The sequence below is a fragment of the Amblyraja radiata genome, chromosome 1 (genome assembly GCF_010909765.2).
Source record: "Amblyraja radiata isolate CabotCenter1 chromosome 1, sAmbRad1.1.pri, whole genome shotgun sequence".
Lineage (NCBI taxonomy): Eukaryota > Metazoa > Chordata > Chondrichthyes > Rajiformes > Rajidae > Amblyraja > Amblyraja radiata.
In genome coordinates, this window is record NC_045956.1 from 55,502,803 (window position 1) to 55,508,802 (window position 6,000).

The following is a 6,000-nucleotide window of genomic DNA, read 5'->3' on the forward strand; positions in this document are numbered from 1 at the left end:
AATTGAGTATAGGAGCAAAGAGGTCCTTCTGCAGTTGTATAGGGCCCTAGTGAGACCACACCTGGAGTATTGTGTGCAGTTTTGGTCCCCTAGTTTGATGAAGGACATTCTTGCTATGGAGGGAGTGCAGCGTGGGTTTACAAGGTTAATTTCCGGGATGGCAGGACTGTCATATGCTGAGAGAATGGAGCGGCTGGGCTTGTATACTCTGGAATTTAGAAGGATGAGAGGCGATCTTATTGAAACATATAAGATTATTAAGGGTTTGGACACGCTAGAGGCAGGAAACATGTTCCCGATGTTGGGAAAGTCCAGAACCAGGGTCCACAGTTTAAGAATAAGGGGTAAGCCATTTAGAACGGAGACGAGGAAACACTTTTTCACACAGAGTTGTGAGTCTGTGGAATTCTCTGCCTCAGAGGGCAGTGGAGGCCAGTTCTCTGGATACTTTCAAGAGAGAACTAGATAGGGCTCTTAAAGATAGTGGATTCAGGGGATATGGGCAGAATGCAGGAACAGGATACTGATTGGGGATGATCAGCCATGATCACATTGAATGGAGGTGCTGGCTCGAAGGGCCAAATGACCTACTGCATCTATTGTCTATCAGCTTCTGTCTCCAGCCTCCCCCCGTCCAACCCCATCCCTGTTCTCACTTTTTCTCACTGTATGGCGTGATCACTGGTCGGTGTGGACTCTAAAGTCTCTCTAAAGTCTAATCACCAATCAAAGCAATGAAGTACTAAATGGCGCCAAAGAACAAACCTAGCCAAGTTGTATCATTAAATATTTACTGAATAGTCTGACCGATTATTGCGTTTTTAATTATTTCCCAGTTGGCTTAGATGTTAAAATCTGGTTTTATGAGTCATGGTCTCAATAACAAAAAAAAATCAACAATTGGCAAAGAAAGCCAACCAGATTAGATATGACCAGCTGATTTACTTCAAAGATTATCGTGCATGCACACCTTACAGTTCAAGAGAAGAAAGTATTTTTAAATAATGCTTGGCCTTTCAGTGTGCTGATAACATCCTTGACTGAGACTTGAGTGAGACTATTATTAAATATGTTTTTAAGATACTGGATACAGAAATCTGTGGTATGAACAAACAAAATAGTTAAAGAAGAACCCTTGGGAACACACTGACCTTTTATTGACTAGTTTGAGCAATGCTATTCTTTCCTCATTGTAAATCCTCAATGTTGCATGGACAGTAACGCACTGCATGTATTGCATGAGGAGGCTGTAGAAGTACAAATATATGTTTAATAGTAAGATTAAACGAGAACTTACCAGTTCGAAGTTTGATCTGTATTTTATGAGGAGTAACGTTGAGGGAATACATGAAGAACCCGCCACTACGCTCGTGTGTCATTCTTCAAAGCAGCGGAGTGAATCACAGATACGTGTAATGACTTAAGCATAGTAAGATTAGAGAAAATATACCAGTTGTGTTTATGATCAAGGGTGGGAGCGGAGGGCATGTATTCCCTCAACGTTACTCCTCATAAAATACAGATCAAACTTCGAACTGGTAAGTTCTCGTTTAATCTTGCTATTTTACTTCGGAGTCACGTGAGTGACTACATGAAGATTTCAAAGCTCTGTGATTCAAGCCGTGGAACGAGTCCATCATCACGTCTGCCTTGGTTTTGGGGAGAATAGTGATAACATATTAAACATCAATATGATATATATAAATAACCATAAAGTTAATAATAATTGATAGCCCCTGTTTTTTGGGGTAAATTATGGTACAGAAACTTAACGATGTTTCTGAAAAATTCCAGTTTCCATTACTGATTAGTTATAATCCTTAGAATGTTCTTTCCGATGGCCATCCTGCAGTCCTGAGGATTTTATCCATAGGAACCTCCAATTTAAATGCTGCCGACGTTGCTGCAGCCTGGTGGAGTGAGATTTTAACCCAGTTAGTGTTTACACCAACTTATGTCAATACTATGTTAGCTATTTAGCTGGCCTGGCCTGTTATTCTTTAATGAGGCTGTCTGTCGTTGATGAGAAGTTCCTCTTATGTGCCACTTATGGTCTGGGTTTGTTCCATGTATATTTGTAGATGTCTCACAACACAGTCAATCATCTGTAGGGTAGGCTCTAAAAAATGTTATTTTAAGGCCTGCTGACCCCTGTCTGTTTAGTTCCCTAATTCCTGAATATAGAAGTGTAAGTTGCCAGGTGAACTGGTCAAGGTATCCAGCCTTAATTTGGTAGGGACTGAGTCCTTAGTGCCGTGACCTAAGCCATCAGCATGACAGTTTTGTAAAATGTCAAAAACTGTAATGACAGCGCTGTGGCTGGAGCCCAGTTCTTTAACAACGTTAAGACGATGCTGATGTCCCATATTTGGGAATACCTGGTCTTTGGGGAATTCTCATAAAAAGTGTCCCTCATAAGCTGTTGTTCCGTTCTCTTGCCATAGGTAAGTAGATGGGCCACTTCTGGCACAGTTGATGTCACTAATACTAAGCCCCTGTAGGTTAACAAAGCTTCCAAACTGGCTGGATGATGTATTATAGTTGCAACACATCTCCCATTAGTTTATGTATTTTAGACATTGTCTTTAGGTTGATTGTCTGTGGCCCGCTGTGATCATGTCCATTGCTCTGGCCGTCTGTTTTGGATGGTGCTGCATGGTTCTAATCTCATTCCCTAATACCACCTAGAACCATGGTTGGGTAGGTCAGTCGGGTACTGTTAAAAACACCAGACGCAGAGTCTCGTAGTATTTCCCTTAGTACCCCCCCCCCCCCCCTGATGAGGTTGCCAAATTGTGTTGGCCAGATTGTTACATGATGTAGATTCCCTTTCACCCATGTGGTTGATATGTGCTACCACAGTAGTGTTGTTAATTTATAATCTAATAACCTGTTTAATATATTCCAGAGCAACATGACTTTAGGCCATGAAAAAACACCCAACATTTCCAGGTAGTTATGCCCAGTGTTAGTAATAATGATGCTTGCTGTGTATTCCATCTTCCTCCACAGCTGGAGATGGAATTGGTAACACACCGTCCTAGTGCATAGTATCCATATGTAGGACCATAGACTGGTTGCTGACAATGATAGGATTGGAGCAATGCCCAATGTTATCTTTCCACCATTCAGTTCCAATATGGCTTCTGTATGGCTTCATCATTCTATTGAAATGATCACCATTAATTTTAAGAGCTCATATTTTGGCCCTCTGTAAATCTTTATAATGTAAGGGTCTGAATTATGTGGCTGGAAACCATATGTTGCCAATATTCTTGCTACCAGTCTGATGGATGGTTTATCCTCATGTCAATGATTTTGCTGTATGCCTCTATTAAGGTTGTAACCTCTGTTGGCAAAGTTACTGACATGAGGAACTGAGTTAATGGTGAACCCCAAGTAATCCCTTTAGTTTGAAGGCTTTAATTTTGATTTAATTGGATGGATAATGATCCTAGTTTCCAAATAATTGTTAAGTGGCTGTTACCGTTTGTTCAGCCCGTCCTAAGTTTCCACACAATTAGTATGTCATCCAAAGAAGCCATTACCATTGTGTGGCTGGTTGTCATATTTTGTAAATAACCTAGGTGCTAATGTAAACACATTAGGTAGTGCTCTATACTGCTAGAGCTGAGCCATCCAATTAGATAAAAATAACGTCCGTGGGCACCTGTTATGGGTACTGAAATTGTAAGCATCCTTTGAATCAATGCTTGCCATTTTCGTTCTTAAAACGAATATACTTATCAATAGAAAAGGTTTCTGTTCTTAAAACGAATATATCGTTTTATTTATTTCTATTTATTTATTTAATTTTATGATATATGGTCCCTAGATAAGAGACATATCAGACATTTAAACTGATAAGAACAGATATTATACTTGATCTTAGCCAAAAAGCCGAGATCTGATCTATGATTGATGCGTCAAGCGCCATATCCTATTTTGTTAGGAAGGGAATGCGTAGATAATAATTCTTCCCTTCCAATGCAGCTAAAACCCCATCTGTTGCTGATGTCCAGTGTCTGTATCCCTTATGACATATTTGGTAATTGGTGATTATGTCTGGATACGAGTAGATCGGCATCTGGTGTTCCATATCGTGTAGAAACATCAGCAAATACTATAGCCCAACTTGGTGTTCTCCTCCAAATTCCTCTCTCGATATATCAGCTGGACTAGAAGATTATGTGTTGTAAAATTCTATTGTGTATCCCCGGATACTGTTTAAGATATGAGTGTCAAAAAGTTATTTATTCGATGTCTTCTCGCACCAACCTCCTTGCTTCCTTCTGGTTTTACTGTTTTCTTCTGGATCCCCAAGGCCGTGTGTTGTGGGTGTACACATCTTCCAGCATAGGGGCGATACCTTTGAGGATGATGTTTGGACGTTTAGATGAGCTCCAGTTTGGCTTCATTGTCCAACTCCTTGACCTTCTAGATAGGTCACCCCCAAATAAAAAGATTTTGCTAGGAGGTTTCGGGTTTACACAGGCCCGCATCAATCCCGGTTGGATGTAACCAGATGCATAAATTGATTAGTTTAGTACATTCAGGGATTTACAATCCCCGGTGGCAAGTGACAGCTATGGTGTCAGCTAATGTTTGCCCCTGCAGTAGATAGAAAACATATGCTGGCTTCTAACCTGGTTTGTAGATCTTTCCCAGTTAGCTTTACTCACAGCTGTACTGTTGTTCCCCCTGAAACATAGACAGACATTCCCGTGTGACTTCCCAGATGGGAATGGAATTTGTCAGTAAATTTTTGGACTGCTAAATCCTTCAGTCACAACATAAGTATTCCTGTATTTCTATCAGGAAAGGACCAATAATGCACTCTATGTACTTTGTGACTTAGAAAAGGCCTCACCTCATTGTTACAGCTCTTACATCTGTTTACCTGTCCAGGGTTTGCCCTAGACTTGACCCCAGCACTCTTCTGACAGAAGAGTCTACTGGGGAGAGAGAAGCACGATTATAGCCCTATAGAAAAGGTGCTGCTTCCTTCTCCCTGAGTCTGTCTTTTCCTCAACCACTTCCCTGTAATAGTAGAAGTGAAATACAGCCCTGTATAAGGTGCTGCTATGGGACTTACCCACTGGAGGATTTCTTCTTGGACCTGCATCGCTGCAAAACGGTATGTTCTCGCAGGTGCAGGCCCCGCAGTGCCAATGCGGTGCAGTGTACACGGCCACTGTGCCGCCGGTATCCCCGTTGGCCTGCGGTGCTCCAAAGCGCGGTGCAGTGCTCACAGCACTGAGCCGCCCGTACTGCCGTTAGCCTGCGGTGCTCCAACGCGGTTCAGTCCCTCGGGGAGCTGGCCGCTCGCAAACCGCAGGTATGGCAGTTTTAACGCGGTGCAGTGCTTCCCGCACTGTGCCGCTCCTTCTCCTTGTGCCTGCGGTGCTCCAACGCGGTGCAGTCCTCTCGGGGAGCTGGCCGCTCGCAGCCGCAGGTCTGGCAGTTTAAACAACGCGGTGCAGTGCTTCCCGCACTGTGCCGCTCCTCCACTTGGGCCTGGGGTGCTCCAACGCGGTCCAGTCCTCTCGGGGAACTGGCCGCTCGCGACCCAAGCCCAGCGGCTCCAACGCGTACTCAGTGCTCTCGGGCACTGACCGCTTGCCGCTATTTTTAATGCTGTGGAAAAACCCCAGCACCTTCCAGCCCCTCGGACCCATGTAGTATAGGTCCGTGGGGCTGTTGTCCGAGCCGTCGGAATGACGGCTCCAGAATGCTCCACCGCTGTCGGCGTCCTGCTGGAGCTGAGGTCGGCTCCGGCTCCCGTTTAGGGGAGATAGTGGTGCCCCCGGCCGTTGCTGGCTGCCTGCAGTTCTGCAGACTCTCCCCAGCCAGTTTTCATCAGCCTGCCTGTAAAAAAGGTAAGTCTAGAAACTAAGTTCTCCTACCTTACTTGTTGCAGGTTCAACCCTGCCGTTTGGGAGGAACGTCCTCCCCTCGTAATGACTTGTTCACAATGCGTGTAGCGATAATGGCACACGT

The 6,000-nt window shown here is 43.9% G+C and overlaps 1 pseudogene; it reads right to left on the minus strand.

The window, feature by feature from the left end:
* Positions 1-3,803: 3,803 nt before the first annotated feature.
* On the minus strand, positions 3,804-3,912 carry LOC116983297 (annotated as a pseudogene).
* Between the last annotated feature and the right edge of the window lie 2,088 nt (positions 3,913-6,000).